The sequence below is a fragment of the Sphaerodactylus townsendi genome, linkage group LG06 (genome assembly GCF_021028975.2).
Source record: "Sphaerodactylus townsendi isolate TG3544 linkage group LG06, MPM_Stown_v2.3, whole genome shotgun sequence".
Taxonomy (NCBI): Eukaryota; Metazoa; Chordata; class Lepidosauria; order Squamata; family Sphaerodactylidae; genus Sphaerodactylus; species Sphaerodactylus townsendi.
The window spans coordinates 42238031-42253515 of record NC_059430.1 but is presented as its reverse complement, the minus strand read 5'-3'; the positions used below and the strand labels follow the sequence as shown (position 1 = coordinate 42253515).

General features: G+C 42.2%; 1 protein-coding gene across 1 annotated transcript in view; it reads left to right on the top strand.

Moving 5' to 3' along the window:
- Positions 1-7636: 7636 nt before the first annotated feature.
- TCF20 (transcription factor 20) overlaps positions 7637-15485 on the top strand; it is a 182882-nt gene continuing 175033 nt past the window's right edge. Inside the window, exon 1 of the mRNA XM_048500899.1 lies at positions 7637-7857. The gene's annotated coding sequence lies outside the window, so the exon portion shown is untranslated. The remainder of the gene's footprint in view (positions 7858-15485) is intronic.

Below are 15485 nucleotides of genomic sequence, written 5' to 3'. Positions count from 1 at the left end.
CAGGTCTGACCAAGGTATGAATTTTGTGAGTGCCTGCAGAGAACTAGGGATACAAGATGCAGAATCTTGCCCTGAACTAAGCACTCAGGATGACACATGGATATGTGTCATTTCACATGTGTAGCAACTGGGAATGTATGATTGGCACAGCGTGCAGCATGTTAGATTCTATGCTAGCAAGTACTCCATCCCTCACCCATGATACTTTGATCACCCTTACAGTGGATGTTGTTGCCATAATCAATGCTAGACCTCTAGTACTGGTTTCTTCAGATCCTGGAAATCCAATCATCTTCTCACCCACTACCCTGCTAAGGCAGAAAACCAGCCATTGGCCAGTCCCACAAGGGATCTTCATCACTAGAGACCTGCACAATCAGCGATGGAGGCCAGTCCAGGTACTTTCCATCACCTTCTGGAAGAGCTGGAAAAAAGAGTACCTTTCAATCCTATAAAGCTGATGCAAATGGGAGCCTCCCACATCCAACCTGCACATAGGGGACATTGTTTTATTGAGGAATAAGGAAGCTGTCGGAAATGCGTGGCCTATGAGAAGGCCACACCCAGTGATGATGGGTGAGTACATACAGTTGACATTCAATGCACCAAGCAGGATGGTGTGAAGACCGTTACCAGACCAATCACCGAGGTGGTCCTGCTCTGCACCAAAGATCCCACTCAAGTTTGCATGCCTTAATATTGTTTCGCTTGCATTGGTAGTGTAACATGATTTGATTGCATAGTCATAACATTCTAGTTGTTTAGTTAGATGGTGGAATCCAATGAATTCCAGGCAGGGAGCATGTTGCCCAAAGAGTCATTTTAGTTATAGTGATCTGTATGTATTTGCAGTAGTCATAGGTAAGGAGATTCTGTTTAAGATACTGCATGATCGGATATGTAGTTCCACCCTGTAACTGGACAGATTAGACCACATCCTGAGCTCAACTTTCTAACCATGAAAGTTTTATGACCCTTTGTTCCCCTTAGTATCACTTTGTGTTAACATAGCATCAAGTAGATGGATGTGTCAAGTCATTCTTTTCACAGTAGTAGTAGTAGTAGTAGTAGTAGTAGTAGTAGTAGTAGTAGTAGTAGTAGTAGTAGTAGTAGTGATTTCTAGGAGGTTTTAGATCAGGGAATCAGAGTACAGACAGAATGTAACTCTTGCATGCATATCCATCAGTTTCTGCAATAAAACTCTGATCAAATTATTCCTGGAAATTTGATGGGCATACTTCATGACAGAAAGAAATCTCTTCTCTACAATTCTGCCACTGTCGTATGAAGGTCCCTGATGATATGTGTACATACTTTGGGAATGGTATGGATTATGGGACAGGTTCACTTATTTCAGAAGCAAATATGGAATAGTACCTATCGGATCAATGTAGCAGGCATAAAACCCTTCAGCAATGGCAAGACTTCTTCAATGCCGTGATCACTGAAATAAGAGTGGCTGTTCCCCCATGCTGTTTGGAAAATCATGCTCCATAGTAACTTGTCTTATAGCATCTGTCTCACCGCTAAACATTCCAAAAGATATTGCCGTGGCATGCTGGTAGCTACCCTGGAGACAGAAGATAAAAGGGTAAGATGCAGATTTCTATATTCTGGGCTTTTCTAGACATTGTGGATTTCCTAGGGCAGATGGGAACTGTGCATCTATTGCTGATCTATGTAGACTAGCCTGATAAACACTTCTGCTGTAAATGAATCACTGTTTTTAGGCACTCAAAATGCTAAGTGCAGCTGTTATGAAATGGGATATTTCCCCCTTTTATGACAACAATTTAACTGGCACCCTCAAGGATAAACCTCCTCTGTCATAAAGGTTGACCTGTCACTGAGACAGAAAACAGCCTAAGGACCACTCTCCCTGGAGACTTTTAAGTTCTCTAAATCTGTCTCTAATTTGTTAGGAAGATAGCTGTTCACTGTTATATAGTTATAGAACATTATTAGCAATGTGCCCTTAACTGCCTTAAGACAACTTCCTGCTTCCAATATTATATTTCCTGACTAGTTAAAAATATATATGCAAAAGTACAGGATCTTACACAAGGATCATTGCCATCCTCTCCTGGGGAAAGATACCCCAAACTATGAAACAGTTTTTTAAAAACTCTACTTGTAAGGCTCTCCAATCTATATGCTAGCTCACTTCTAGGAGTAGAAAATTATCACACACTGGTCTTAAAGTTGTCAAAAACTGGAATCTGTCAGGATTTGATATAATTAACATGATCTGTGTAACGGGGCGTGTAGTCTTACAGCAACGGAGACAGCATGTCGTTTCGGCGAGTGAGAGATGCAGGGGGCAACTCTGCCATCCCGTTTCTCCCCAAGCCCTTTTATTGACAGTTTACAAGAGGAAAAACAAACAAGGCAGGCAGGCAGGGGTTTGCAGCACCTGGATACAAGACAATGAACAGGGCAAAAGGGCGCAGGGGGATTTGGGCAGGGGATTTGGCAATTGCACGTACACATTGGAGCCAGGAAGTCTTGCAACCTCAGCGGTTTCTCTGAATCCACACTTTGGAAGGAGAGGTCAGTTGGGGGAGTGTGAGAGACCCTTTTCCGGCAGTGTGCCCCTGTACTCGAGCGTTTCCCAGGCACTCATGCCCTCCAGCAGGGGCGCTTATATTCAAGGGCGAGGGAGAGATATTATCCCACCACTAGCCACCAATTGTAACGGGACGGGTGGCCTACAATCAAGGTTCCCACTAAACTGACCAGTGGGGTTTCCTTTGCCACCCAAAATATCCCAGGCTAGTGTTCAGGGATCTTCTTTGTTTCTCTGCTGCCACCATTAAAGGGAAGGAACTAGGAATCCCAAAAACTGCTGCTGGCTGCCAAATAAATTCCACCTCACATTCGCTTTTGGTCTGAGGGGAATGTCCTTCAGAGTCCCATGTACAAAAATGGAGGGAACTCAAAATTGGCTGGGATTCTAGTCTCACAGACAGGCACTCTTCAACCTCTCACACACAAACGCAGGCTGGCGCGAGGGTAACTTGAATACAACGAATTAAATTTATTTTAAAAACAAAAGAAAGGCTTCTTAAACTGACTCAGAGAGGTACTAACGCTTGATGGTTTCAGAGAAGTTCTTTTCATTTAAAAGTTACAGAGCTTCAGTGGGTCATGGTATACTCACAAGCCGACAGGAAATATTTGTGTAGGCAGCAAGGGTGGTATGCAGGCAAGTGGGCTGGCAACAGTGGAGTCTGCCAGAGGTCCTGGGCACTGGTAGTTGCTCTGCCTTAGGTCATGCTTATGCTAGTCCTGATCCGTAGTCAGCTACTCTGCATGTTTAGCAGGACAACCTTTCAAACAACCTGCATGGCCAAACTCCATCTGGCTACTCCCCTTGGAGACTCCTTCATTAGCCACCCATTCCGTAGCTTAGCAGTTCTACACATACAACTCGCTAGAGTTCTAAAGCTTGTCAATAAAATGTTTATATACAACTTAAACTGAGCTATGTTCACAGCTGAAGTGCTTTATATTCTAAACTTAAACCCTGCCTTTCTTCCTGATGGGGACCCAAAGTTGCATGCAGTCTGAGGCTTCTTCCTTTGGCCTGCTCCCATTTGCGTTCTTTATCTACTTTGTTGGCTGTCTTGAGCCAAATAACAATACATGATATGAAGAGAAAGATGGGATGTAAATAAAACTATTCAACCCTGTGATCTCCTATGTAGACTGCTTGCTTTTCAGGCCCAGTGCAGCAAAGTATGAAAGCTAATTTCCAAAAAGCCTATTTTCCTGGACCGTCTTGTGCACATTACATTGCTCTCTTTTTCAGGCTTATTAAAATGACATGCGATGTATTGCACCTGCCTCATGGATTGTGAGAAATAGCTACACATCCAAGATTTGATACTTGAAATGCAACATGCCTTCCTAGATAAGGCAAAGTAAACTAGCTGGTTTTCAAAACTATTTTATTTATTATTTGATTTGTTCCCCATTCTCCCCCGGGGTGGCAGGGATCATAATCCTTTGCCTGGAGAACATTTCAGGGGCAACATTCTATAGGGTGTGCTTGCATAATTCATATAGATTGAAAAGGAGGAAATTACTGTCACATGAGCTTGCCATAACAAAACTGGAGAAATGGGTTTCAAAAAACATACTTGCTAGGATTTCCTGCTTGTACATCTGAGCCCTGTGTAGACATTCAGTCATATAAACATGAAGAGAATGTAAAGAATGTACTATTTTTACTGGGTCCACACCCAACCTCTGCTTGTTTGGCATTATAGATCCTTTTGTTCATACAAGTGTACATACATAGACTGCCAGTCAGAACTCATTCCCAATTACAAGTGTGTGGAGAAGACTTGATGCTGAGTTTGGGGGCAGATCTAGAAAGCACAATCTGTTTTCAGTGTGCATGTGACAGAAAGTTTGCACACATGAAGTTGCCTTACTCTGTGTTTTTTGGGGGAGGGGGGAGGGGCGTACCTAGGCAAACTGGAGCCCTGGGCAAAACCTGAGTTTGATGCCCCCCCCATGGGCAGCCACCCTTCCCCACCGTGACCAAACAATGATTTTTTCCGCCAGGTCGTTTCAAAGTCACCATCAAATTATATAACATGAGCCAACTCACAAATCTGAACACAGCAATGGGCCATGCCACACAGCTGAAATTTTTTTTGGAAAATATTTCCAAAATGCTATCAAAATGTTTTATTACTGCTATGAAAACATTTTATGGTGTTGTATCCAGTCCCCCCAACTGGGGGAAACAGCATCACTTTCAATGTTATTTAAACTGGGGACCCCAGATTCTCCCTTTAAGGTGGATTTAAAAGGAGAATCTGAGCTCCCTAGTTTAAACAAGTGATGCTGGAATCCACCCCCAAACAGCATCATTTTCAATGGTGTTTAAACTAGGGAGCCCAGATTCTCCTTTTAAATCCATCTTAAAGGGAGAATCTGGGGTCCCCAGTTTAAACAACATTGACAGTGATGCTGTTTTTTGGGGGGATTCTCCCCCACCCTAACAGCATCACTTTCAGTGTTTAAACTGGGGGCCTCAGATTCTCCCTTTAAATCTATGCCAAAGGGGGTGGATTTAATAATAATAATAACCTTTAATTAGGCATGGAGAGAATAAAAGAAAGAAAGAAAACAAGCATTGGCAGGAAGGGGGTGGATTTAAAAGGATAATCTGGGGAAATTTAGGGGGTGCCTGCTTTCAGGGTGCAATTATTAAGGTAGGAGCACCAAAATTTCAGAGTATCTTCGTGAGACCCTACTGATGATACCACCCAGGTTTGGTGAAGTTTGGTTCAGGGGGTCCAAAGTTATGGACCCTCAAAGGTGTAGCCCCCATCTCCTATTAGCTCCCATTGGAAACAATGGGGGATGGGGGCACTTCCTTTGGGAGTCCATAACTTTGTACTCCCTAAACCAACCATCACCAAACCTGGGTGAAATCATCAGGAGAGTCTCCCGAAAAATCCCTGAAATGTTGGTGCTGCTAGCCTAAAAACTGCGCCCCCTGCAAGCCAAAACCAGAAAAAACCACTGAAAATACAAAAAAATCCCACAAATGAACCTGCATTTTTGGCGCCCGCCACAAGGGGGCACCCTGGGCAACTGCCCACTAAGCCCAATGGGAGGAACACCTCTGGAGGGGGTGGGGCCTGTCAAGTCATAGCTGACAGTCTTACGGTGACCCTGTAGGGTTTTCAAGGCAAGAGACATTTGGAGGTGGTTTTCATTACTTGCAACCTGCCTATGTCTCACATCCTTGGTATTCCTTGGAGGTCTCTCATCCAAATACTAGCCAGGGTTAGCGCTGAGAGTGTGTGACTGGCCCAAGGTTCTGAGTTTTAGATCAATGGTTAAACTGACTATTGGTCTACTTAGGTTAGTATTTTCTCATCAGGCAGGTAGCAGTTCCTCAGGGGTTCAGGTTGAGGTCTTTCATTTTACCAGCTACCACCATATCTTTTTAACTGGAGATACCTGGGACTGAACCTGGGACCTTCTGCAAGCAAACCAGATGCTCTACCAACTGAGTCACAGTCCTTTTAACAAGCTAATAGAACTGATGCTCCACTGCTTGTTCAGTTTTATTTATGTGTGCATTTACTATTATATGTAGATGGAATGTTTTGGTGAATATATATTTTAGGGCAAGACATGGAATTGGGGTACCCTGCTGAGAACAATCTATTGGTGGTAAACAAGCCTACTTGGAAGTATGTCTTATGTTATTCAATGTAGCTTACTTCCAAGAAAGTTTGCAGCTGGATTTTACTGGGCAGAACAGCAAAATCCACTTGCAAACAATTGTGAAAGTGGATTGAAAGTGCACTATTCTGCATGTGCGGAAGGGGCCTTATATTCAAACCTCTACCTAGAGTGGTCTAAGTCTAGTACTGCTCTGATTCCAGCTATTTATTAAATGTTACAATTCTTGCAATGCTCTATTGGAAAAGTTTGCATAAAAACTAATATTTGGGCCAGACATACTGCTAGGTAATGTGTCAGATTTTGATGTGTAGACTGAGCTTCCTTCCTTCCTTCCTTCCTTCCTTCCTTCCTTCCTTCCTTCCTTCCTTCCTTCCTTCCTTCCTTCCTTCCTTCCTTCCTTACCTCCTCCACATGCACTCACACTTCTCCATCCTACCACCATGAAGAAAGGATGTAGGTCCTGATCTCTCTCCATCCCAGTTAGTTAGACAAGATTAAGAAACTGTATCTACCCTATCCTATCTAGAAATGGGGTTCCAATAATAAATGAAGTATATTAGTTTGAATAGTAAAAAAGGGCTCCTTTTGTAGTTGTGTCATCACTGAGGAAAGAAAATGACAACTACACTATTACTACCATCAGATCCTCTGGAGATGCCAGTCACAGATGCAGGTGAAACGTCAGGAGGAAATGCTGCTAGAACATGGCCATACAGCCCAGAAACCCACAACACCACAACTACGTTTTGTTCTCAGCACGCACAACCAGATTGGCTTTGTGGCCCTTCAAGCACTCTGCTAAATTCAGGTTTTATGCAAGGTACAAAATTCCATGCCTAACCTACTTCACAAGGGTCTTGTGTGCATAATATGAAAATTAAAAAGGACAGTATAAACTGCTTTGGATCCCAAGTTAAGGAGAAAAGCAGAAAAGAAATCAAGAAAATTAATACATTAAAGCAGAGCTATTCCGTTTATTTCTTTATTCCCGCTGCCTTTTCGCCTCTGAATCGGAATAGGGGGTTACAATTTGCCAACAAACGACTCTCAATCTGCGGCTATATGAGCCTTGTTTCAGCATAGTGGTTTGGCTTAAAAATCTGATTCGGCTGCATTCGAAGAAGAGCTCCAGCTTTTCAGCAGCCTCGGAGCACTGAGATCTGGCTCTTCTCTCAGGAAACATGGGAGGGGGAGAGGAAGAGGTAAACGAACAGGAGGAGGAAGCAAGGGGGGAAATCAGATAATCTCCCCTCCTACTCTTCAAGGCATCACTGTGAGATGCCAGACCCTAATCAGCTCCGTTTGTACCTCCAGGCTCTATCCTCTCGGCCCCAGATGCCGTGAAGGGAGCCAAGCCCTGGCAACGGCCGCGGCGCTCCTCCTCTCTGTCATCAGCCAGTTCTGCCTGACACATTGAGTATTGTCCTAAAAGCAGAAAGCAGGGAGGCGAGCAAAGAAGGGGTGGAAATAATTCAATCAATCACATGACTTGACAGGACTGCTACCCATTTTTCTTTTTGTGTGTGTGTGTGTCACAAAAAAATCATATCTATACAAAATACAGCCCCCGCCCCTTCTCACTACACTCCCACACACAAAAACAAAAGGAGCTCAGATGGGACAATAAGGAAGCATCTCAAGGTAAGAATGTTCTTGTGGAAGACCGATCTATAAAAGCTTTAAGGGATTCATTTCAGACGACGCCACTTGAGGCTTGGGAGCGGGGCTGACTCGTCCCCCCCTACCCCCTGGCTACTGATATGCTCAGGGTCAGCAAGAGCGGAGAGAGAGGCGGCTGCTGCTGGTCCTGCCGTCGTACTTCTTTTTCTCACGTCGTTTTTATGGCTGCAGGGGAACAAATGCTGGCAGAAGAGATGCGCATAACAACTTCCCCTTCCGAAGTACTGAGGTTTTGACGCCGCTCTGAAGGAAAGGCGAAGAAGGAGAGCTGCTCAAAGCTAATAGCCTTGGAGTGAAACAATAAACAGCCCCGGGTGGGGGTGGGGGTGTCAGAATGTGGAAACAGAGTTTTCAAACACAAGCCCTTTAGAGATATGCACAGAGCTCCCCCCCCCCACGCCAATTAAAAACTATTCACTTGTTTCCATGTGAAATAAAACCAGAGCGGGTGGGGTGGTTGTGATGGTGATGAGGCTTTCAGAAAAATCCTCCAAGTGTCATCTAAACCCGTCCCTTTGGGAAGGGATTTAACTGTTGAGGAGATGTATTATTGAAGGGAGGAACATGGTGAGGAAGGATCTGCACATCTCTCGTTTCACATTCTTTTAGCAGCCTTCCCTTCTCTTCAGTGTGAAGGACACATGCAGGAAAGCCATCAACAATGCAAGCGTTTAACCCTTGAGAATAGGTCTTTGCCTCATTCTTCTTTGTAGCAAAGACTTTTCAGACTCCTACAGTTCTTGAGGGCATAAGTGTTAGAGGCTAGTCATGGTGAGGAGTGTGGTTTTGCATTGGAGAACTAGGGCTGTTTTCTATATAGCCAGTGAAGGGGACAGGTGGACTGGCTGGAGAAAGCTATTCAAATAATTGTGCATGGTGGTTTTTTGTGTGTGATATTTTCCTTATATAATTTCTCCTTGCCTGAATACTTGTCGCTCGTCTGACTACTTAATGTCACCTGTTTAATAGCTTGAGCCCAGCCACTTGAAATTCAAACACTTGCCATGCCTTTCAAAAGGATATAGACCTTGCTATGTAAAAAGCATTGTCACTGCATGGTTACCTGGTCTATTTTAAAGTACTGTTTTCAGCCTTTCATCTCTGCTGAGCATAGAGAGTGGAACTTCAGTGTCGCATTGATAAGAAAGATGTAATTGTTAGGTGAGCCACCAAAACATTTCAGTGGCATCTCAAAGGTTTGTGAAAGAAGTCCCTTCAGGGTGGCATGGAGTGTTGAGGGGTAAAATCTTCAATGGAGCTTGCTTAGCTGGGACCCCTTCCGCACATGCGAAATAGTGCACTTTCAATCCACTTTCAATGCACTTTGCAGCTGGATTTTGTTGTGCAGAATAGCAAAAATCCACTTTTAAACAATTGTGAAAGTGGATTGAAAGTGCATTATTCTGCATGTGCAAAAGGGGCCTAGGTGTATATTGAAAAGAATTTTGAACGATCATGTTCTAAAATTGGTGAGTATTCAGGGGCAGCAAGAGAAATAAAATAGTCTGTCACAGCATAGTTCATTTGCAGTGAAAATGTGCATGTAAAGTGCTGTGAAGTCACAGCCAACTTATGACTACCCTGTAGGCTTTTAAAAATGAGAGACATTCAGAGGTGGTTTGCCCTTGCCCTCCTTCTGTCTAGTGCAGTGCTGGCGAACCTATGGCACGGGTGCCAGAGGTGGCACTCAGAGCCCTCTCTGTGGGCACGTGCAAACAGAGTTCCCCCCCCCCCCTCAACATCTAGGCTGTCCTGGGCCACTGGGCTCGATTATTAGCATTAATCCTAAGACCTACTTTTGGGGAAGCAGTGTAGGTAACCCTGTTAAGCACTGTTAAACCGCACTGATTTTCATGCAAAGAACTAAAGCTACGCCTCCCTTTGGCACCTGGGAGTAAGCCTTCCAGTTACTGGTAATGGGGCTTCGTTCCGGAAAGTGAACTCCTCCTTAGGGGCATGATTCACCCGTTGGAAGAGTTGCATGGTTGCTTCAAAACCGACTACCACCAAGCATACTCCCGAGTAATGCACTCCTCGGAGCCAACCTTTTTTCCTAAACTAAAACTTCAGTATTCAGGTTAAATTGCCGTGTTGGCACTTTGCGATAAATACGTGGGTTTGGGGTTGCAATTTGGGCACTCGGTCTCAAAAAGGTTCGCCATCACTGGTCTAGTAGATTTCCTTAGTGGTTTCCCATCCAGGTATTAACCAAGGCAGATCCTACTTCGTTTCTAAGATATGATATAATAAGGCTTGCCTGGGCCATCCAGGTCAGATGTTGTGACATTAGTACATTATAATGTACTAATAGCAGCATTTTCTCAGTTGAGAAAAGGAGGGAGGGTTTTTTAAAGATAGAAACACAATTGTACCCTACACTCAAAATATCACACCTCCATGGAATGTAAAATGATTGCACTGGCTTCAGAAATTTAATAGATGACACTATAAAAGTTAATATATGACACTATAAATTTGCACCATCTTTTATGTCTCCAAGTTTTATCTGATAATGCTACTGTAAAATTTGTAGAAAGCCTAAAGTGAAAACAAAATTGCTATGACATAGTTGCTTAAGAGTCCGGTTTCTTCCTATGCAGGAGTATCATTCAAAAATGAAAGCAAAGCAAGTTTTTTTTAATAATTTGTTTTGTATTCTTATTTCACTTATACTTGCTATGCTTTTAACGTTATCCCTCTGCAACTTTTTCCTGCAGTCATTGACTTAAAGTGAAATATGGCAAAAGTTGTGATTTAAGGCATGTATAGCTCTCTAGACTGGGGAAAAGGTCAGACCTGAGTTTATTAGGTCACTGTTCTTAATGTCCTACAGGAAGAGCTTCCACAAGCAGTGGAGCTGGGTGGAGCAGGTAGAAAGGAGAAGCTTTGGCTGTGTGGTAGGAGTGTCTTGGCCAAATGAGTGGGGTTTGTAGGTTTCTCATTTCTTGGCAATGCCAGTCCACCACTGATGGTTATAAATGGGGATAAAATGTCTCGTCCCTTGACTGATGGGGATAAAATGTCTCGTCCCTTGAATAGTCCATGGAAATGATCAGGTTCACCGTTTCACATGAAGCCTCCATTAAAGGCACAATATTTTTTTCTTGAGGTAGTTGGCAACCCTAAATGAAATATTTGTATATTTTTAAAATCAGTGCTTGATGTGAAAGTAAATTTTACTCCCTCAATGCTGCAATCACTTCTGTACTAATGTCAGCATTGTGGAAGTGCATGCACAAAATAGACTGCAGTGAACTAATTTGGATTTACTTCTTTTCTATGAAACCCAGGCTGTATTGGCACTTCAGTTACACTCTCTCCCACTTAGCAAGGTGTCACTAATTGATGGCTGTTACAAATTGTAGTTGTAAAGGGTCCAGGCTTTGGTCTAGATTTGATCTAGAAGTCAATCAAATCATATGCCCCAATGTTTTCTTTCCTTTTAAAAATATTAGACAATATTGGTGTCACATGTGTGGTTGCCTAGACAGAGACCAGGCGACATCAACATGTTACAGTAATGAAGTTGCTTGTGGAAAGTTATCCATTATTACTCAAGTATTTATCAAGGTCACAGGCCAGCATATATATTTCTCTCCTCTTCCATTGTATCCCCGCAATAACTTTACAAAGTAGTTTAGGCCTAGAGAGGCTCTCTTGGGCCATCAACCTCCTCCCAATAACCAGACTAGAGTTCCAAGAAAATTGGTTTATTGTATCAGAGTAACAAACAGGCTGCACTTAAGTATTGCTGTAAATGAAATTCAAATGTCCCCGCCACTAGCAGAACCCTTCTCTTCATCCCCTCTCACAGTGCCCCATCAAGCAAATCAGTTTCCCTTTCCCAGGCTATGGTTCTTCTCCAAGATCAGAGTCCGACAAGGAGCCAGATGTTGCCTGGCTCCTGGAAAAGGAACCATTACTGTACATAACAAGCGGAGCCTAAGGCAAAGCAAAGCACAGGAATACACATCCATCTGGTGTCACATTCTCCCAGCCTTCCCTGGCCATGAACATATGGCGAGACCCCATGCGGGGTCTTGACAGGCACAAACCACTATACCACACAGCTGTTCTGCATAAAAGATCTGGATATTGGCATCATTCCCTTGCCTGTTGCTTCCTAAACATATGCAGCTGATGTCAGGGCAGTGCAAGATAATGCTGCTTACAATTTGTTAAAAACACATACCTACGATTACTCATTTGTTTTTTAAAATAGGAAACTAAATATACATTTCTATATATAATTCATATGTAAAATACTGGTGATGTCTATAATGATTTACAGAAGCAACATACCTGTAAAAACATGAAATAACTTAATTTAGGACTAATGGACAAGATTGAAAATGGCTTGCAACAGAGCCTCTCTTTCACTAGTGCAGTAATGTAAAATTGTAGCCTGATCTGAAGAGGATTTGAAGCACCTCAGTTTGTTTCATGCTTCCCTCATGGGAGTAGATATGCCTAAATCTCCATAAGACTGGATTATTTGTCTAATGTCATTTTTGATAGTTGTATCAAGGATAATCAAAAACTGATACTGTCAATCTAGTACAGTGATGGCGAACCTTTTCGAGACTCTCGGAAGGCCCAAATTGCAAAACCTCCTGCAAACCCAATTTTTATATTTATCGCGAAAGTGCCAAATACACGGGCAATTTAACCTGAATACCGAGGCTTTCACGCAGTTTAGAAAAAAACGGGTTGGTTCGGCGTATGTTACTCAGGAGTAAGGTTGGTGGTAGTCGGTGGCTTTGCTTTGAAGCAACAGTGCAACTCTTCCAATGGGTGAATCACGATCCTAGGAGGGTTTACTCAGAAGCAAGCCCTATTGCCAGCAACTGAGCTTACTCCCAGGTAAAGGATCACGCTTTAGTTCTTTGCATGAAAATCAGCGGGGTTTAACAGCGCTTAACAGGGTTACCTACACTGCTTCCCCAAAAGTAGGTCTTAGGTTTAATGCTAATAATTGAGCCCAGCGGCCCCAGCCAGCCTAGATGTGTGGGGGGGGGGGCACTCTGTTTGCGCGTGCCCACAGAAAGGGCACTGAGTGCCACCTCTGGCACCTGTGCCATAGGTTTGCCACCACTGATCTAGTACAAATCTTCAAAGAAAATGCTGCTGGTGGATGGATGGATGTTGTACAGATGTTGCCTAGATGTTGACACCTGGAGAAGTGGTTATTCAAGGAAATTAGAAGAGTTATCTTGTACTGTGCTTATTTAAACCATCGCAGGGACCAGGTCAGTTCTGCATCTTTGGTTCTTTGGGTGTTAGTGTAGAAAAAAGCCCTGGATTCAAATCTCTGCTCAGCCATAAAACTCATAGGGTGACTTTACTCACCCTAAACAACTGGTTTGTTATGAGAACAGTCTGAAGCATGCATCGCCTTGAGCTCTGTGAAAGAACAGTGATGTACAAATGTAATGAATATATGAGTAAGTTGTAGAGGTAATTTACAGTGCTTGTTAATTTCAATGGACTTAGACCAGAGTAACTGTAAGATTGCATTGATAGATTTACAGTCATTTCCCTTGGCTGTCTAGCAACTGCTAGTAGATACAATAAAGAGTCTGGTTCAGATATAGTTTTATTAAGGGGGAAAGTATACAAGTATTTGGCACTACTGACATGGACAGGGTTGTTTGACAGCTTAATATCCTGTGTTTAATATCCAAAGGAAATGTGTCACCCAAAGAGGCTTCACAATAAAAATCGCAAAACGTCTGAAAATCTGTCATTGAAATCCACAAAGCACTGCTTAAAAATGAAAACAAAACAGCTTTGTAGGGCAATTCAGTATCACCAGTAGACATTCCTTTAAAAACAAAATATTTAATTTTGCAGATAGGACCAATTAATAGAATTTGATTTTTATAAGATTATTCATTTATCATGTTTGAAGCAGCTTTGCATTCACTTTAAAACCACTCTCATCCATATGGGATGATTATTTTTTCAATTGCCATTTTTTTCGCTAATTGTGAAATCTGTTGTGGAGTTGCAAACACCTAAAATAGGTGTTTGCAATTCCACATCCTCCAGGCTGTGCATTCTTTCTTAAGCCTGCCCAGATCCAGGATGCTGAAGCTTGTGACATCACATCCATTTACCATGGCAACAGGCACTGATGTACTTTTTTCAATTTAATTAAAACACATTTATCAATTTTAGATGATTTAAATATCTTTTCTATTAAAAAAGGGGAATGTCATTTTGCATGCAGCTTACTCTGAGAAACCTTAGTAACAAAGAGAATTCTTTATAAATATATTTAAATTCGACTTGGATTTGTGTGTTTGTGAGTGCCTAGAGGCCTTAAAACTGAAAACTGCAGTTGAAATTCCCTTTATTTAAAACTATTTAGAGACAGTTTTTCATTTGTTATCTGCAAGTAGCTAAGGAGTTTCCTGAAATGATTGAAACCAACCAGTTATTTATCCAGTAATTCTCAGCACAGCACAGTTTTTCTGAGATATCATGGTTCTAGTCAGTGTTTTTGTTCATCCATTCTTTATTCATTCTACGTGATGTGTAGTCTTTAGAAATTTAATCTCCAGAGTGATAAAAATTGAGTGAATGTAGAACGGCAAAGGGGAACTCTTAATTTGAGCAGAAAGTATTGGCTACAGTTGTCATGGAAATGCCAAGTCAAAATGCTTAAGATATTGCTTTGTGTTTGTTATATGTGATTTTGGTCTTCTGTATAAGTATACTTACCAAGCATATATTCCTTTTTTGCATTTACATTCATTATTTGCTTTTTGTTTGAACTTGAAGGAGTCCCAAGAAGAAAGGAGTGTCCTGGGATTTTGTTTCCCTCTGTTGGTACACAGGCATAGCCTGCATTGCAGGAGTTGAATCCTAATTTAGTCTTCTGGGCTGTGCCTGTGTTAAAGAATAATTATTTGCTGTAGCCATTAGATTGTACAGATGATGAGAGATGATGGTTGTGTGGGGTTTAGAGAGGGTACCTGCATATTGAGCAAGAAGAGGGGAACAAATGAACACGTGATTTGGTGCATTTATTCAAATGACTGATTCTACTTTAGCAGGATACATGACTTCCATGGCATAAATTTGGATCCAGTCGCTCTACGTTATACTGTACTTGTCATGCTGTAGAACCTAGAGAGCTTGACTTTTTAAGTATCAGGGTTCTATGTAATAGGTACCAAATATACAACATTTTACTTTTGCTTCCTGATTATGCTTCAGCATGTCCTGTAATACGTACTGAAAATCCAACCATAGTTTTTCATATTCCACACAGTCAAAAGTTTGCTGTAATCTATGGAATCCATGTTGATTTTTTTCTGAAATTCTCTTGTATGCTCCAGGATTGCCTGGTCTATTGGCAGTTTGGAGAGGATGCCAAAAGTTGGGGAGCCTGCATTTTCCTGCATTTTTCTCAGGCCGGAATAAAAACATAATGTGTCTCAGTAGATTAACATTATTAGTAGAAATTCTGAATGAGGAACATTCTGCAACAATGGTGTCTGAGTAACAAACATTGACTATGCTTTCTAGTTTAACTGTTTTTGAGTATGGAACAGTAATGCTTATCATCAGTGAATTCTGAA